Here is a 19187-nt window from a genome sequence, read left to right on the forward strand (position 1 = left end):
TTTTGGTCTGCTTGAGTAAAGTGCAGTGTGAAAGCAAACCAAACTTAACAAAGGTCAGAAAATTTGCCAGAATTCCCCACCCAATTGAACCAATTCCCCTGGACTATCCTGGTGTGAATGCGCCCTTAGAGTGTGGAGCTTTAACCAAGCAGGTTCCCAGTCCCGGTGCCAGGACAGAGTACTGGAGCGAGCAGCTGATCGCTGTGGATGGGCCTCATTTACTAAATGAATTTTGACTTTATAAAAAGGGACAAATTCCACTTTAATAATTCAATATTTGACTCATGTCAAAGCAGATTATATATAGAATTCAATTTTAAAAAACGTTTTCTTCCTCTACTACTGAAGAAAAAAAACAAACTTCTGCCAACACTTAAAATCCAGCAGATATCAGATGTAACAGGACAGATTAGAACATCTAATTTATCAATAACGCAGCACAACGCAGATGTTTTCATCATACTCTAGCCACTCAACAAACTTCCACATCCCAACCAAGGAGAAACCGTGGTGGAACACTCAGTAAGTTACTAATCTGCACCAGGTTTACATAAGTTCATCTTAGAGAAAGGCAACTAGAGCTCCATCAAACTGAACCTGTTTAATTTTGTGCAACTTCAGCTCAGTAAAACATCAGGAAACATCTGCGCCAGACAAAAACCGGACACACTCAAAATGTAATTGCAACTTACTACACTTAGTACGGACTAGTCTAGTCTAGCTGCAGACGTCGCACATTGCTGGAATCATCCAAACTACTGGAAGAGCCTGATTCTTGCTGTGTGACACCTGACATGTTCCTTTCTTCACGTTATCATTGTATGGCGTTACATCGCTGCCAAATACCTTGATGAGTGTACCAAATACCCTTGTGAGCGTATTTATCAATTCAGCAGGGCATTTCTTAATCGAGCGAGCGCATTGCTCTGATCGCTGGAGTTTTTAATTACTCGCGGGGTCGTGAACGCAGCACAGCGAGCGTAAAACACGCCCCCCCACACTCACCAGTACCCTCTTGTCGGAAAACTCTGCTCGCTCTCTCTGTTCAGCGGGCGTATTTGTCAGTCGGGGGCGGTAACCTTCTGATTAATCTGATTGGCCAGGATTTTCAGTTCCAATTCGGTGACAGCACGGGACGTCAGTGTCCCTGCCTGCTGCTCCTGAATAAAGATATTTTTTTAAAATGACTAGTAATGAGTAATGGCTAAACTAGCTACAGAATGTAAATGTAGAGCAGCTGTAACATGAGCTAATATCAATGAGTGTTACCAAATAAGTCAACAAGTATGAGTGAAAGAGTAATACAAGAATAAAGAGGGAAGATACAAGACTGATAGTGAATAGAGATGCACAGGGAATCTGTGAAATATAAGTTAATTAGGAATCAAATTTAGGTAATTATTACTCAGTTATTGATGGAACATGGAAAGCAAAAGGGACAAAGCAGTTTTCATAAATATTTAAACAGTTTAAATAAAATTTAATGGAGAAAAGCCAGTAAGCTCTGGATAATTACCTAACAAGTCATCTGCTCTGTGAATTTCTATTATATGTAATAGAGAATTCATGAAAAGCATTACAAACTCCAGAGGTTTCCCTGCTACTACACATTAAAATCCCCAGTACATGAAAAAACTGTTCACGTTAAAATACAACACAGGACCCCGAAATGTCATCTCCGGGCACCGGGCTAAACATAACCAGCAATATGAGAACAAGGTGATAATACGTTTCCACTAACCAAAGTCATATTATACATCAAATTCCATGAATCAATGAATAACAATGCACTTGATTAGTACACTGAAATAAATAATATAAGACCGTGACCACACTTTTTTTTTTTTAACTAAAACAAAAAGGCTTTGAGGACATGGTGTAAAAGCACAATAGCTATAACATACAAAGGCAAAATACATTTAAACAAAATTGTATCACATTTAACAGACGCAAATATGTTATTGCAGGACGTCGACAGAATGTACATGCATTTTCGTGACTTATAAGACTGATATTGCATTGATTTACCTCTGGAAACTAAAGGAATGTATTGGTGATGATCGCAGTCTGATCTGGTGTTTGGAACTATTGAATGTCTACAGTAACATTTTTTGTATACAGGAGTGAGAGTGTCACCACTCTTAGTATATCGAGGCAGAGCCGTCCATCCTGCTGGGACATTATATACTACCACACGGCTTTAATAATTAGATGAAAGTAAGCCGTAACAACCTAATCATTTAACCTTACAGAAGTGGCTGCTACCTTGGCCAGGTCTCTCTTGTAAAAGAGATTCTGAATCTCAATGGGACTTCCTGGTTAAATAAAGGTTCAATAAAAAAAAAAATAAAAAAAAGTGGTTATCAGTAAGAAATATGGAGGCTAATGAGGACCATCATGTCTGATCTTTAATAAATGCTAGCTTGTTGGTTGAGATGAATATTTCCCTCCAGAAATGTATGAAATTATTGTGTTTACACTTATTTAATCTGTTGTCAAACATGACTTGATCATCACTTAAATCAACATTAACATAATAATGCATTCATTGACAAACATATGTGCAGTATTAATATGTTTATTTAGTTTTAACCCTCAGTAATCCGATCGCTTTTACCTCTCTGTATTATATTTGTTTTCTAAACTGTCATTTAGAATCTTCCTGGTGCTCCAATAGGATTTTCCGCTGACAAATACGCCCGCTGAACAGAGAGAGCGAGCAGAGTTTTTCGACAAGAGCGTACTGGTGAGGGTGGGGGGGCGTGTTTTACGCTCGCTGTGCTGCGTTCACGACCCCGCAAGTAATTAAAAACTCCAGCGATCAGAGCAATGCGCTCGCTCGATTAAGAAGTGCGCTGCTGAATTGATAAATACGCTCACAAGGGTATTTGGTACACTCATCAAGGTATTTGGCAGCGATGTAACGCCATATCATTGGATCACTTTCTTATGTCCATCGTCCAAAGGAATCAGTCTGCTACTTCTTCACTTAAGCTAGTTAATGACTTTGCGCCAAATATCATGATAACTTAAAGAACACTATGTCCTTTAAGTTATCGCAGGATTTGGTGATTACACGCACACAGATTTAAATATACAAACACACGCACACACAACTTAAAGTTGTCTTAATGCACATATGGGAACTGATTCTACTTTTGAGAATTTAGCACCACTATAACTTTTAAATAATTATAAATGAAAATGATTTTGAAAAGTATAGAAATTAAAATAAAAAGGCTGGATGGTAAGGCCTGACTTCTGAATGGGCAGGCCTTGCCCACTGGGGCCCGCTGGGTCTGCAGGTTCCTATCATTAAGTAAACAAAGTTGGCATTACTATTTGTTTCTGTAAATTCTTGTGTGGCCATGGAATGACAGGGTGATGTCATCTAAACAAAATGTTATTGCCAAATAGCCTGACAGAAGATCCAAGCCAAAAATCTCCCACTTGTCATTAACAACATTAAAAACTGACAGGCACACTTTGATGTGTTTCTTTAAACTTTTAAAATTAAGCCAGATGTTGGCATGACATGTCTGAATGATGCCTGTGTATGTTTGGCATAGCTTTTCCACAGTAAAGCAGTTATCTTCAGTCTGTGCTGGTGTGTGTGGGTGTAGAGCTGAATAAAAATTAATATGAACGGATGAATGGAAACTCTCAATCTGTGTGTGTGCCTAATTTAAATTAATACAAGACAACCAATCTTTTTTAATTCAGAAGTATTACTTCATAAAAACAGAGTGATGTTCATTTAACCACTTGAAGATAAAGAAAAAATATCCATCATTTTGACTTGTATTGTTTAAGATGCAGTATCCCTCCCATTCTTTCTACTTTCTAATCTACAAAAATATTTTTTATTTTACTTGAATTATTAATGTGGGATTTTTCTCATTAATGTTAAAATGATTGCCTATTCGAATGTTGGACTCTCTGCAAGTGACAGATCACTGATGCCCAAGTTAAACCCTAATGTAAATTTCTGTGCTTCGTTATTGTGGTTTATAAATTTAACCGAAGTAGCTTAGACAAAAGGCAGATGATACTATTTAAAGACAAAAAAAAAACAAACACAAATGTGTTTCCAAACAATGAACCACACCCTGCGGGAAGTGTCCTGAACGTAGGTCTGCATGAGTGTGCTGGTGGGAAGGCATTGAGAAAAGACAGGATGTGTGACGCTGGTCCCCAGAAGAGAAATGGTGTAATCTTCAGCCATCTTCAACCTCTGCTAATACGCACACACTCTGACCCACAGTGCGAAGCTAGTTCCGCTTCCTCTGCAGTTGCTGAGGGTGGTGGCCTCAGAGTGTTGTATCACTGGCCCTCACACACAAACCTCCTCTATCATAAGCGGCAGCAGACACCAAGTCTCCACAACATAACAGAAAACAAAGAGATAACTCATAAAAAGGCATGTGGCTACACTACAACTTTTATCTGACTTGTGAGCACATACATGTACTGGTTCTAACACTCAGTGATACACACTGCTTTATGAACTGTCCTTACAAACAGTGGACAAACAATGAAAGCAGAAAATGAAATAGAGAAAGATAAGCTTGACAATTGTAAACTGGCCAGTTTGAAGAATTAAGTTTAGCAGCGAAGGTCACTGATAAGATTTCTTATGTCCCAACAAAGAAGAAATTTAAAGGTCAATTATTTGTGTAAATGATAGGATTACCAAAGCAGTCAAAAGGGAAAAAATATTTAAAACAAAAGGTTTATATTTTCATTTGGGTCAAAGAATATCTTCCAGAGCCAAACCGCTGAAAACAAGAATGAAAAAGAGCATTTAAAGAAAGATCCAAAACAGCTTCATGTTGATAGGTTGCTTCCCGAGCACATACAAGCATGTTATCACATCTGTAGTAGCGGCGTAAGATATGTCATATGTAACCACTATAACCCAAGTTTAAACACAGGAACTACTTTCCGCTTCATGGCAACTATCTCTCTGGTTGCTCTCAGCTAGGAATATCACAACTCCAGATTTTCTCGGTGCAACTGTATCAGAGAAAAGATTTACAATTATAATTATTATGTGTTAATTAATACCGCAACAATACAAATGTGTAAAATCACATAAACACCCCTGATAGGTGTGTTAATCCCTTTGTCCACCAACAGGTCTGGTTCAGTATGGTACAAGTAGGTCCAAATTTTTTTTGCATTTTCACAACACAAACTGGGTCGGGTTTTAAAATATCAGACCTGAACTGTCCCACTTTTTGGGACCCTTCCGTTGGGGTCCCAATCTTACCCATCTGACCCAAAAGGGTGGGGGGCTTGACACATGACAATCCATTGACTTGTCCAAAGAAACATCAATTCCAGTATGACTCTTTACTGAGAACAAAGCTGCAACGGCACCATGTTTAAATATATGGTGGATGTTTTGTTGTTTAAAGCCACATACCAAGAAGAAAGATCACACACTGCTGGGTGTCTACCATTTTCCAATTTTTTACCATTTTTTGGGATCATGCCATTACATAGCATAACTATCTGGCCTATATATCCACCTACCAGATATGGGTACAGTTGGCTGTAAAAAAAACAACAGAGATCAGGCTTTACTGAACCAAACCACATCAAACCGCCCCGTACTGACTCGGACCTGCTGGTGGAACCGGGGCTATAGGAAAATACTAATGTCACTTAATCCACTTGCTGTACATTTACCTTTACTGTAGTATATAAAGTCGAGTGGTTATCCTGCAGATGGCGTAACATGTTTTATGCATTTCCTGTTTTCCCTGCAACTTTTTAATGACATGCTTTAGGCTGGAGAGCCATCCTCTACAATAATACTTTGGTCATATTTTTCTATAACCAAAAAGAAATCCCACATGGATAACTTAATCTGTTTGTTTGTAGGAAATAGCTCTGCCATACTCTCGCTCCATCACACCTCTTCTGTGACTTGTTCTATTCAACAGTCATTTGGCAGACGCTTTTCTCCAAAGAGACTTACATCTGAGAGTAAGAACACCATAAGCAAGCAATCAAACAGGAGGGGATCATAATTAAGTGGTAGTCACACTCCTGTGACTCCAGTTGGACACAGTTGCTGTTGTGTAGTGCTAGAGGCAGTGCATTTATTCCCCTTCCCCTCCCAACAATAGTCCTTTGTTTAATTACGAGATCATGATTTCATCACACAACATCATCTTGGCCGTAAGTGGATGCAGCTTATTCAGTGCTGAGGTGTGCCAAAGACCTGGACAAATCTTTCTAACTCATTCCAGCGAGTAGAAGAGTTAGGCTAATTGCAGAAATGCTCCTTTAACAGGTGAATCATTAGCGTGCTCTTAGAAGTAGATAAGGACTCTGCGAATCGGACAGTTTGGTAGATCGTTCCACCACCGGGGAACAACAGAGGAAAAAGAGTCGAGCTACTGATTTCGTGCCACGTTGTGGTGGGAGGACTAAACGTCTTTCACTGGCAGAGCATAACTGTCAAGAGGGAGTTTAGCTCTGGATTAAGGAGTGAAGTTAGATAGGAGCCATTTGGGTTATTGTTTTGTAAGCCAGAAGCAGAGCTTTAAATTTGATGCACTGCAACTGGAAGCCAGTGAAGAGCTATTAGCAGTGGAGTGTCATGAGCTCTTTTGGGCTGGTTGAAGACCAGACGTGCTGCTGCTTTCTGAATCATCTGCAGAACAAGCAGGCAGGTAGGCCAGCAAGTAAAGAGTTGAAATAGTCAATGCGTTAAATGACCAGAGCCTGAACCAAGAGCTTTGCAATATGTTCTGTCAGGTAGGGTCTGATCCTCCTGATGTTGCAGAGAGCAAATCGGCAAGAACGGGCAACTGAGGCAACATGATCCTTAAAGGTCAGCTGGTTGTCTACCATGACACCAAGAATCCTGGCAGAAGTCGTAGTAACAAGTGTGACAGAGTCTAACTGCACGCTTATCTGTGGAGGTAAGGAGGAACTGGCTGGACAGACAATAAGCTAACTTGTACAACGAAAACAAAGCAACACACAGGGTAACATGCAAATGTTGTGTAATTTTGTTATCGTTCTGTGTGTAAGTTGCACTGATCTATTGATATAGTCCAGACATAACCTTTTGTGGAAAGTGATTGAGGGATCTTTACAGTAAATTATTCGTGGCATTTAATACCACGATAAATTGTGAAATCAAGTAACCGTGCCATCCCTACCCTACTCTTAACAGCTAAAAATGTCTTAAAAAGATCTTTAATACATTGAATATAACCAAAACATTTAAGGCAGATATTTTCTTTCTACTAGTAATCTTTAAATGTATATAAAGCCCCTGTGTAAACTTCTGACGTCTCAACAGTCCATCAGGAGTGATAAGAGCAAAAGGAAGACACAAGAGCTTGACTTGCATCACTTCCTGTCCTGGAGAGAAAGATGTCAGTGATGACAGCAGATGTGTCACGTTGAGCTGCAACACACAGCAGGCATTTCCTGGCAGGCCCCACAAGGAAGAGAGAGTTGGCAGAAAAACATGTCAGCGGCTGACAGACGGGGTGTCTCATACTGTGGAGGTGTGGCTCGATCAGATGAAGCATCACTTTTTCTTAACATTCATGCCATCTGATTTTTTCAGAAATGCTTTAGAAAAAAACTGCCAATTAGATGGTAGTTATTATAGCGGTTTTCATGCTGTTAAAGTGAAAGATTTTTTTCTTTTAAAAAGGATTAAATTCATGAGTAAACTTGAATGAAAATTACAAAGAGAATGAATATCAATGCAAAGAAAAGTCCCTTAAATGTAATTATTTATTACATTAAAGGAAAAAAATCTGATCACTGTAGAAGTTAATTTATCATTAATGGCTTAGATCTCTTACATGTTCCATTTTGACCAATACTAATCCATGATGATATGACTGTTTTACCCAAAATGTTTTAAAGTAAAATACTGCCTTAATGGATGTTAAAAATCATGCAAATCAAATATGAATCAACATGGCAACCTTTATATGTAATCTGAAATTGTGTTCTTGTAACAGCCATTTCTGGTTTATTTCTGTCCACTGGACAAGTGATGTGGCACTTGTAATCATCCTTGGGTGGTCGGGTGGTCTCAAGTTTCTTGCTGCAGGCTTACACTGTGTTTATTTTCACTTTAATGTCTTTGTATCTGCCAGGTATCATCGGTTTGGCCATTCTATTAAAACTTGCAAATGAATCTTTGAATAAATATAAATATAACCTAAAAGTTAAAATGATCCTTGAACATCATTTAAAGCATGTCAAACTTGGGATACCATGAACGATTATTTTGATAATCGACTAGTCACTAATTATTTTGGCGCTTAGTCGACTAACTGGATCATATGTAAGTTATAGCTAATCACACCAACATGCAACTGCTCGTACATAGTTGGCTTGGTAAAAAAAAAAGTCGTTCATTGAAGACAAACACATTTTTTAAAACTAACGTAGCTTTATAAACAAAACATTAGCGTTATCACATTTCCTATTTAAACATGACATTGCTGTTATAACGTTACAGCAAACACACAACATATGTGTGCTAAGGGTAATTAAATTGCCATCACTATTGTTCACATTAAAATTATCAATACAAGTAGCTCACTGTTGACGTTAATGTTAGCAGCTAACTAGCTTACAAATATGTTAGTTGGAAGAAGGTGGTTTTGTTGGGAGGAGTGTGTGTGATGAGATGTTAAAAGAACTGACCTTTCAGGGGGGTGAAAACGACACTTAATAATAAGTGCTTCCAATCCCAAATCTTAAACAATATAATTGAAAGCAGTAATGCACCTTTATCTGTAACTACTGAGGCCGCTTCTGCTTTAATATGAGAACATTTGAAAAACACTAAAGCAACTCAGCAGTTGACATTCTTTGGCTTCGGTCACTCTTTGGAATTCCAAGTCTGCATTTAAGTCAGACCAGTTTGGCTGTAAAGCTCGTTTGACGTGTACTGTATGTACTGTATTTGTCCCCAGGGCAGGCAGAATTTTGTTTTTACTGGAAGTACAGTCATAACTTAATGTCTTGTGAGCCAAATAAAGCAGCTTCAGTCAAATCTCACATTTTCTTTCATTTCAGAGTGGTTTAAAATGGGTTTCTTGCACCCAATAATCAGGAAACTTGCTTCTGTTGAAATAAAACATGGCAAATAAGAGCATCAAAAGAGGTTTTTCTGCTTTCACCCTGTAAAATACTATTAATGATCAATTTGTCAATAAACTGGCCTGACTTTTGCAAATATAGAGAATATATTAATTACCCTGTGACCTGCTGAATTTCTGCTGCTGTTATTCAGCTTCCTCTTTCTACAGATATTAACATAAGAACCAATCCAAATGAAAAAATCAAAGGAAAGCTCCCCACTAGCTTATGTTGAAATATTTCAGACTAGATTAAAGAAAAGATGAACCATCTGGGTTTTCTTAACTCTGTGGACTAAGAGGGTGAGTAATATCTAAGTCTTACTGCCAACATGAGCCAGACAGCACAAATTAGAAAAGGACAACTTTACCAACAGCGTGGGTTCAAAGCATCCTCCCTCACCCAGTCTGGCATTATCTGGCTCCAGAATGCAAAGTGTAACTGGATTCCTTAGTCTGGACACTGCATGGCTGCAAATACACAAACATGCACGCTGGCGTGCCGCTTGCCGCTGGAGTTCTGCCACATTACTCAGCGTATCATTCACCACATGGCTGTGATGATCCGACTAGGCTGAGTAAGGGTCAGATTTATTCTGTCTGGATTACCAGCAGTGGATTAAGGAGCTGAATCATTCCTTGGATAAAACATCAGTTTCCGCCTTCATTTAAAATAAAAATTAATTTCTTTCTTCTGTAAAAAAACTCTGCCCAAAACACATCAGTTTCTCCAACTTTGAAAAGAAAAACAAAACCACTTTCAGTGCATTTAATGCAAACTTTCATTTCCATGAAATTTCAACCTTACATGTTGAGCTGTCTGCAGTCTGATCCATCATGAATGGTAATTACTTTACAATTACACAGCAAAGTTCAGTCTTAACCATGTTAAAAAATATTTTGCAACTAGCAGCAACATCACTATCTGGCATGCAGACTTCACCTTAAGATCTGTCTGACTATATCTGCTACAGAAAATACACTGCCTGGCCAAAGAAAAGTAAGCACCAATAAAACGGTCACACACTAATATTTCGTTGGACCACCTTTAGCTTTAAATTCAGCGGCATTCACTGTGTCATTGTTTCAATAAGCTTCTGCAACATCACAAGATTTATTTCCATCCAGTGTTGCATTAGGCTTTCACCAAGATCTTGTATTGATGATGGGAGAGTCTTACCACTGTGCAAAGCCTTATCCAGCACATCCAAAAGATTATTAATGTGTTCGGGTCTGGACTTTGTGGTGGCCATTACATGTGTGAAGATGATATCTCATGCTCCCTGAACCACTCTTTCACAATTTGAGACCAATAAGTCCTGGCATTGTCATCTTGGAATATGACCATGCCATCAGGGAAGAAAGAAATTACTTGTTGGAATATCCTGGTCACTCAGTATACTCAGGTAATCAGCTGACTTCATTCTTCGGGCACATAATGTTGCTGAAATAGACCTGACCAACTGCAGCAACCCCAGATCATAAACTGCCCTCACAGGCTTGTACAGGAGATGCTAAGCATGATGGCTGCATCACTTCATCTGTCTCCCTTCTTACCCTGATGCTCTCATCACTCTGGTACAGGGCAAATCTGGACTCATCAGACCACATGACCTTCTTCCATTGCTTCAGAGTGCAATCTTAATGCTCCCTAGCAAAGTGAAGCCTTTTTTTCTGGTTAGCCTCACTGATTATTGGTTTTCTAAAAGCTACACAGTTGTTCAAGCCCAATCCCCTGGGTTCCCGTTAGGGATGTCATGATTACAAATTTTCTTGGTATAATTATTGTCAAAGAAATAATCAAAATTTTACAATTATCACAAATATTATGCATAAATCAATTTCCCAGCATTATAATGTGTGAAATTACCTGAACACTCCTTTTTAGTCTTTTTAGTTCTATCTTTTTTATTACAAAATAACTAATATAACAATAAAGTAAAGTAACCAAGAAGAACCAAGGCGCTCCTGGAAGTGGAGAATCACAAGATTCTTCCCATCTCCTGACTGCACTGACGCCGCTCTACACCGCCATCAGGTGTTTTTCCGTCTAAATTTCTTCCTGGACGACGATGAGTCTCCACTATCCTTGCCATTTTGAAAATGCGTTTGACAGTTTTTAACCCAATTTTAGTAGTTTCTGTCATATCTTTAGATATTTTTCTTTTTAGTAGTTTCTGTCATGTCTTTAGATATTTTTCTTTGCTTAATGCATGCCAGTGAATTCACCCTTCTTAAAAAGACTAACATATTTTCCAAGACCACATGATGTGTCTTTCCGCATGGTTGCTTAAAGGGGCAGTGCATCCTAAAATGTTTTTTTTTTTTTACTGTAAACAACATAGTATTACTTAATTGTGATGAAAATCACCTAAAAAATGTATCACCTGCACCCAGTGGAAATGAGGGGTAAATCTTCTCTCTTGTGTAAAGAATAAATAAATTCTACACATTAACTCTGGGTTTCTCTCAGATGGAAAAGGCTACAGGTCCTCTACCTGGACGTGGGAGTTTCTTTCTGTAAACCACGTTCTAAAATGGTTTTGAACATTTCTTTTTAACCTGAGTAGAGAGTTTAGAAACACAGGAAAAAAATCTTCCACCTCAAATACACTCTGTGGCGTAGGCGCTTTCCATCTTGCTAGTGGCTGCTGAGCTGCTGTCTGTCATTCAGTTATTTCTGCCGGTGTATTCCCAACCCACCCACTCTCCACGTCCTGATCACCCCAAATCTCGCACCTCAACCCTTGCAGTTTCTTGCATTTTTCAGAATTTGGCAGTGGGTGGAGTTATGCAAAAAGTAGGGTGTGTCATTACGCTTTAAGAAATAAAAAGCTACTCATTGCATCATTTGGGGTTAAATAACTTGCTGCAGCTGAAAGATAATTGTCCATGAAGTAATTATCCAATAGAAGGTTTATACCTATTTGCTTAGTTAAACCAAGTGGCGACTGTTTTTTTGGAGAGCCAGTGTATAATTGTTGGTTGTCCACAGAGGATTAGTGCAGATCCTCAGACTAAGTGGTTGAAACAATAGATTTCTTTGTGATACTGTAGTTTAAAACAAGTGTTTAAAAATGTTCATTTATTTGTTTAGAAACTTAAAATGTTAAAGCCAGTTTGATTTGATCATGTATTTCTTTACTGTATACAGCAGAAAACTATTAAGACCTCATCAAAAGTGAAAATCATAACAACACGGCCAAATAGGATACCACACGCAAACAGAGACAGGTACTGCAAGTATTACGAAAATAACATCATAAACGCCTGTTTCTCTTCACTGCGATTAGTTGTGGAGCTTCTGTCTACACTTGCTAACAGACAGAGGGCTGCACCATTGCCTTAACGTTTTTACCAACTACACACAATGCTTTATCACATAAAACATTATTTGGATGTGAAATTTTTTAGTTGAAAACATCCTTCAATGAAGCCCCAAAGAGTGTGTCCATAAATGGAGATGAGCTTCAAACAGCTGCAGAACAGGTCAGATGCTGACAAGATATTCACATAGATACAAATCCACTTAAGGCAACAAGAAGCAGATATTGTATCTGTAACGGTTAAAGAGCAGCAGTTCAGGCCTGAGGAGCAGCACTGAGGACGGTAAGTCGACACCTGAGAGCCTGACACAAGGGGCAGCCCATTATACACCGAATACAACAGACCAACTGTGTGCTCTGACCAGGAGCCCCTGAGTGTCTTTTATGCTTGTCTGCTGGTTCGTTTTTGTAATTGTGGGTATCTGATAATATGTTTGTCTGCAGGGGCCTCCATATGTGCGTATCTATGTATGTAGTTAACAACAGAATCTCTAAATGCAGTCATTCTCACATGGTAGCCTGATCTAAAAAAAAAAAAAAACGCCTCCTGTTCACCAGTCGTTGACAAACCTCTTAGCTAGAATTACATGATTATAGGCAGAAAAATTATTTCTGTTGACAAAGAACCGTGAGACCTTCATCTGGATTTTGTGGCAGTCAAGTTTTAATAATCCGGCTCACTAACAAATAATCTTATACTATGTAGTTTGTCCTGAGTCTTATACTTCCTTCCTTTTGCTTTTTATGTTTAGCCTTTTGGATACATACATCCATCCATTACATACATACATACATCCATTACATCCATCCATTACATACATACATACATTACATACATACATCCATTACATACATTCATAAAATAATCACAGTTTGAGTCTTTGTAAAGTTCAATTATTTTGGAAAATTAAGATTATTTTGACTTAGTCATTTTCAAGGCTTCATTTTATCACAGTTTCTTTCCATCACACATTTTGTCAATATCATTTTCATAAAGATCTGTCTAACATTTACAACTCATTCTTGGCTGATGTCAGTGGTGGGGAAATTGTTCCACTCACCGCAGTGTGAACTTTGACAACTCTGCATTGATGCATCGACAAAACATAAAAAAGATTTCTAAGCCTACAGAAACCTGGAGTACATGATTCTTAAGTGGTGCCTTTCCAGGCTTAACTGAATAAGAAAGTTGTTACCTCAAGTGCAACAGCTGTAAAACATCAAAACATCTTGCAACTATTTTGCATACAGTTGCATGATGTGACTGCATGCACATGCATCTGAAAAGCCAGTTTACACTTGTTAATTTTGGTTTTTAAAAAAAGAGAAAATAAAAGGACATGAAGGTTACAATAATCAGTGAATCTGTGGCAAATTTCACAGATAAGAATCTTATTAGGTTTTAGACAATCCCAAGTTTCACCAGCTGTTAAAGACCCTGGAGTTGTGGTATGAGCCTCAATCATGTGGACTTCTGTAGTGGCTTGGCAATATGGCCTAAAAATAAAATATCTGATTTTTTCAAACCAAATCCGATTTTCAATTTTTAATAGATTTTTTTCTCTTTCTTAAAAACATATTAAACTTATTTAAAAACAATATTAAGCTTAAAGCTTTTGCATGCAAAATATGTTTGTTTTATTTATTTATTTGAATGAATGACAGCCAAAAAACTAAATAACATCATAACTTTTCCACCATATAAGCAACTTATAACATATCTTGCATAAAGATATGTAACACAACTGCATCCATGATCACTTTCCAACTGGATCCTTATCACTGCAGATTCCCACTGCGAAAATAATTCCCTTGGTGTAGATCGTCTCTTAACGAAAGTTTGTGGGCTGATGTTGTCTTCTGCATCTCAAAAAGAGTGGCATTTGTCACTGCAGTTATATGCTGGGCTAAATTGCAGATATGACTGACGACTCACTTCACTATGTATCTGTTTAGACAAATAGCGTTCTGGTGCGAAGGAAGGGCTGAGTCTGCTGCTAACTATGGAAGCCCAAGGAGAACAATTGCGGTGCATATAAAAAAAAGAAAGAAATCCAAAATTTTATAAAAATAAATCTCTATAAACAGAAGATTTGATTAACTATCGATTAATTGCCCAGCCCTATAAGAAGGTAAAGCTTTTTATATTAAAGACAGCTGTGTGAGTTTTCTAAAGCACAGTGTAGTAGAACTGAACGTATGTCACTAGAGATGCATCGGTCAATCGGCCGCCGATCAAAAAGGCCGGTTTTCTATCCAATCGGCCCAATCGGTGACCGGCCGGTCACTGTCGTCATTTCCGGTTTTTGGCCGGTCACGCTGACACGCATGCGCAGCAGCTCAACGCGGACAGCTCAAAACTGAACCAAAGCAAAACAAAGATGTCGTTGATTGTTGTTGAAACTCACTATATCTTATTTTTGATGTTTTATTCTCAAGCCAAGTAAATATGGTGTCTATTGTATGATTATAATGATTTCTTAGATAGAAAATCGGTATCGGTAAAACCGGTTTTGGCAGGTCAGACCCCCTCAAAAACCGGAAATCGGTATCGGCCAAGAATTTTGCAATCGGTGCATCTCTATATGTCACCTCACCGTAGAGTTAAGTAAAATATCCACTAGTGGCTGAATGTGTTTTGCATGCTTCAGAACAGCTATGTCTGCACATAAGAAAAAAAGAGCATCATCAGCATTTTTGCTAACTCGTGTACACAGTGACACATTGAGTGATGGAAAAAGCCATTTATAAAATGTGACTCAAAGCAGCAGAAGGTAACACAGTGCTTAAACAAACAATGCTAATCTAAGAGGGGAAAGTAAATCCTGAAGGGTTTCTTAAAAACTTGCCACTGTCATGAGCTGGAGCAACTTATGTACAGGAAGGCCTGGTAAGCTTTTAGGCTTTCTTCTCAGTGCTGCCTAGCGCTGCATCCACACTTCCATACTTTCCAGCTGAGTCACCTCAGTGCTAACACAGTCTGCCACTATAACCAACTAATAAGTTTAACTAAAGAATAAATTACTAGCTCATGGGCTCTGAATTGTAGTGGTCAAACGGGCATAACAGTTGTGAACTCAGTCAACTCTTCAGAGAGTTAAACCAGGCACGTCCCTGTTAACTGTCCCACATCTCTGACCTTTGGGCTACTGTTGCACCCTTAACACACATTTCAATTGGTTATGGTGGCGAGTACAGACTAGTGTGCATCAGCACGCTGGTGTGACAAATATAGGTTATCTAATAACAGCCTGTCTGATTTTATACCAATCATGACAGTTCAGTTGGCCTCAGCAGGGCAGATGATTAAAAAAAAAGCCTGGAGTTGTTTATGCTTGTATCTGCTGTGTTACTGGATGAAACAAAAGCCAGTAAGGGCATGGGACCTCGTTTTTGGGAACCATGTCAGGACAACAACTTCATGAATCTCTCGGTTGTCCAGGAAATACAAAAGCCTTGCTCTGCAGTCGCAGACAGAAAGACAGACATGTTGGCCTTTCTGTAAGAACACACAGCTGTACATGTGAGCACAAGCTCTCTCCCAAACTATAGGGCTTCCTTTTCTCTCACACACACACACACACACCAAAAACTCATGACTAGCCCCAGGCAAAATAGTTTGTCAAATCCCACACGTCAGCAACAGAAAGCACAAATGTACATCCACATTTGTTTATTACACAAGAACATTCACTAATTAAAACAAAATCCTAAACTCAACTGAAAAGTTGACATCAGAATTAGCAGAAACTAGAATAAAATTAAAAACCAAAACATACACACCACACCTGTGTTTATAATCTTTGCAAAATAATCAGGTGAATGGACAGAAAGACAAAACAAACACAAATGAAAGTTTTAAGTAGCCTTATTACAAATTGGAAGCTAGAGAGAAAGCTGAACGCAGGCACAGACATAACCCCCTGAAGCAAAGCACAAGTTGATTTATGACTGCATTTCACAACTAGAGATGAAAACATGAAGTGGAAAAATAAGAAGCCATGTAAAAAAAAAAAGTATACAGTGTTAGAGCAATAATGTCTCCTATGCCAAATTATGTGGAATAAATACTAGCTAGAACAAACCACAAACAATCCATAAATATCAATATCCTAATTCTTTAACTAGACATATTTTACATTTTCCCAACCTCTAATGAAACATGTAATCCTCCCATTTTACGTAAAACATGAACATTACAGTCTCTAAAATTGTTTCACTAATGATTACGATGACGATGTTCAGATTTGATGCATTTAGCTGCTAAGGATCTTCTGATTTAAAACATAAATAAATAAAAAAAGAAGCTACTGAGCATTTTACCACTGCAGAATGAAATTGGAAAAATTTCAAGACCCTAATTCCTAAATCAAATAGCAGAAAAGAGCAAAAACTTTACTTTTTAAGTAGGAAAAGTTTAAATGGATAATTCATGGCATGCAAGATATGAACAGAATGGAGGTGAAGGAGGGAACATAGCATAGAAACATGCAAATTGTGGACTTTGGTGTGAAAATACTGGCTGTCATGTCATGAGAGCTGTGACTGAATAATAACTTAATGTGGTGATAATTATCTCAGAAGATGACAAAGCCACAGGAGGATGAATTTCACAGGCCGAGTTGTGCAACAGTGTACTTGATATGGTCTCTGCGACACAGAAGCTTACGAAACAGAGCAACTAAGAAATACATTCAATTTCCTGGGTGACATGTGACAATAAAACATGCACCGACATACTGTCAAAAACTCTGAAGCTAAACGAAGGAATGAGATAGCCCCTTCTTTAAAGACAACAACCAGCTGTTTTTATAATGAATAAACATGGGTGAGAAAGGGTGAGGGGTGTGAGGAGGAGGAGAAATAATGGAGAGATGGAGATATGGAGAACCCCTTTTGTTGCCATGGTGAGGTTACTGACAAGAGTAGCTTGTGCTTGACTGAGGAAACAGCTCACCAAAATAAAATTTTCTGCAAATGGAGAAAACGTGCTGCTTGCTGTAATGAAAGCTATTAAAATCTCCTTTCAGGTACTCTACTAATTAAGTTCACAATCAGAAGACACTCGTACCCACTCCTAATCATTAAAAGACACTTTGGTAAAGATTAAATAGTATCAAGTACCTTAAAAGAAATGACTTTCATGAACTCTTCTGCAGCATTAGAAATTATTTTGTTATTCTAAGTTATCAAATGTAAAAAATGATCCATGAATGGTTCCTACTTTCATCTGAATTCTCACCGAAATTATTACATTTGTCCAAAAGCTGTATGTTTAGAAACTAGCAGAATCTGTAAAATTAAAAAGTAACCAGAAAGGGATTTCTGCTTCTTATAACAGAGCTCCTTTATACAAAGGAGTAAATTTTAAGCTGAATTTGGTTCATTTTTTGGAGGCTATGTACTTGGGTGTGGCCTAACACAAAAGTCTTCAAATAGGCCACAACAAGTTAATATAAATATCTAAATACCTTCCAGATTCTGTTTCCTCTGAAAAGGGTCCCAGTAAGGGGTGTAGGCAATAAACACTTAACTGTAAAAATCCAAAGAGTACACTCAAGCACAAAGTTGCAAAAGGCAGGTTGGTAAGCACGAGTGTGGATCATTCCCTTGCGTGTTTTTCCATCTACTTTCCCTTGTCTGACACTTAACATTTGACAATAAACCTTCAATTGGGATGTAAAACAGATTTCCTTTAGACCAATCTCTTGGTTCAAATATTATACACCAAATTAGTTAAAAAAGAAAACAAAACAACAACGCTGCAGTAAAAGAACATTGTGAACTCAAAAAGAAATCAGTTTAAAGGATAAATGCTCTGAGAAATGTTCACAGCATCTAAACAGACTTCTTACAAGGTCTGAGGTGATGACATCCCCTTAAAATAACCTTTACAAACAGGAGGGAAGTGTGTATTTTGTCAGCTGCTGGCTGGTGATACAAACGGAAGTAGCTCTTTGTTAGAGCTTTGAATCAAAATGGACTGAAGGATACATGGGATACATGCTATGGTTGGTGTAAGCTAGGTGCCCTTGAGATAAAGGGGGGGACTTTCTACAGCTGCACTTCCTTATTGTCAGTATGTGGAGAGAGGATAATAGAGATGTTGATATTCTATCAAGCAACTATTTTCAAGTAGCTGTTCAACTCAAAGTCCCGTCTGCTTAAAGCCCAGATGCTGCCACAGATAAACAACAGCAGGGCAAACCTGGCTAGCCTGACACAGCAGATTTAGTGATATTGTGCTGCTGCCCACTGAGCTGTGTGTTACAGGTTCATTAAATCGTAACCAAAACATATCAAACTGAGATCGAGAAGACAGCAAAGTAGCTGAAAAAGCTTTAAATAAGGTGATGAAGGAGGGCTGCAGATGAGGAATGGGTGCACAGAGGTTTGGGTGTGGAGAGGACCGGGTGGCCTTGCATCAGAAACATTAATTATTGATCAGTTGGGGGAAGAAAAACAGGCACACTGAAGACACTGGTGGATTGAAGGTTGAAGATGAGAAAGTGTAAGAGACTTTTTCTTTAATCGTAGAGGGAAACTCATTGATCAACATGATGCATTTTGCTTTTAAGAGCAATCACTGTAACACGCGATTCAACATCCAATCACCTCTATCAAAGTCTCCCATCTCAGCCTCCATCCTCCCCAGTCTTTTCAACTGCAACCAGTACCAAATGAGGTAGGAGAGATTAGCGCGTCTGTGTCGCCTTGCTTGATTGCA

General features: G+C 38.4%; 1 protein-coding gene and 1 long non-coding RNA gene across 8 annotated transcripts in view; both read right to left on the reverse strand.

The window, feature by feature from the left end:
• mark4b (MAP/microtubule affinity-regulating kinase 4b) overlaps window positions 1–19187 on the reverse strand; it is a 67137-nt gene that overhangs the window by 40308 nt on the left and 7642 nt on the right. The gene's annotated exons all lie outside the window — the stretch shown is intronic.
• LOC121645696 lies at window positions 1022–17412 on the reverse strand. The gene is made up of 5 exons (XR_006011494.1): window positions 17402–17412; window positions 16661–16663; window positions 14667–15052; window positions 5195–5197; window positions 1022–1031 (listed from the first exon to the last, which is right to left on the reverse strand). It is a non-coding gene; the product is annotated as an uncharacterized LOC121645696 (long non-coding RNA).

The sequence above is a fragment of the Melanotaenia boesemani genome, chromosome 9, assembly GCF_017639745.1.
Source record: "Melanotaenia boesemani isolate fMelBoe1 chromosome 9, fMelBoe1.pri, whole genome shotgun sequence".
In the NCBI taxonomy this organism is placed as follows: domain Eukaryota; kingdom Metazoa; phylum Chordata; class Actinopteri; order Atheriniformes; family Melanotaeniidae; genus Melanotaenia; species Melanotaenia boesemani.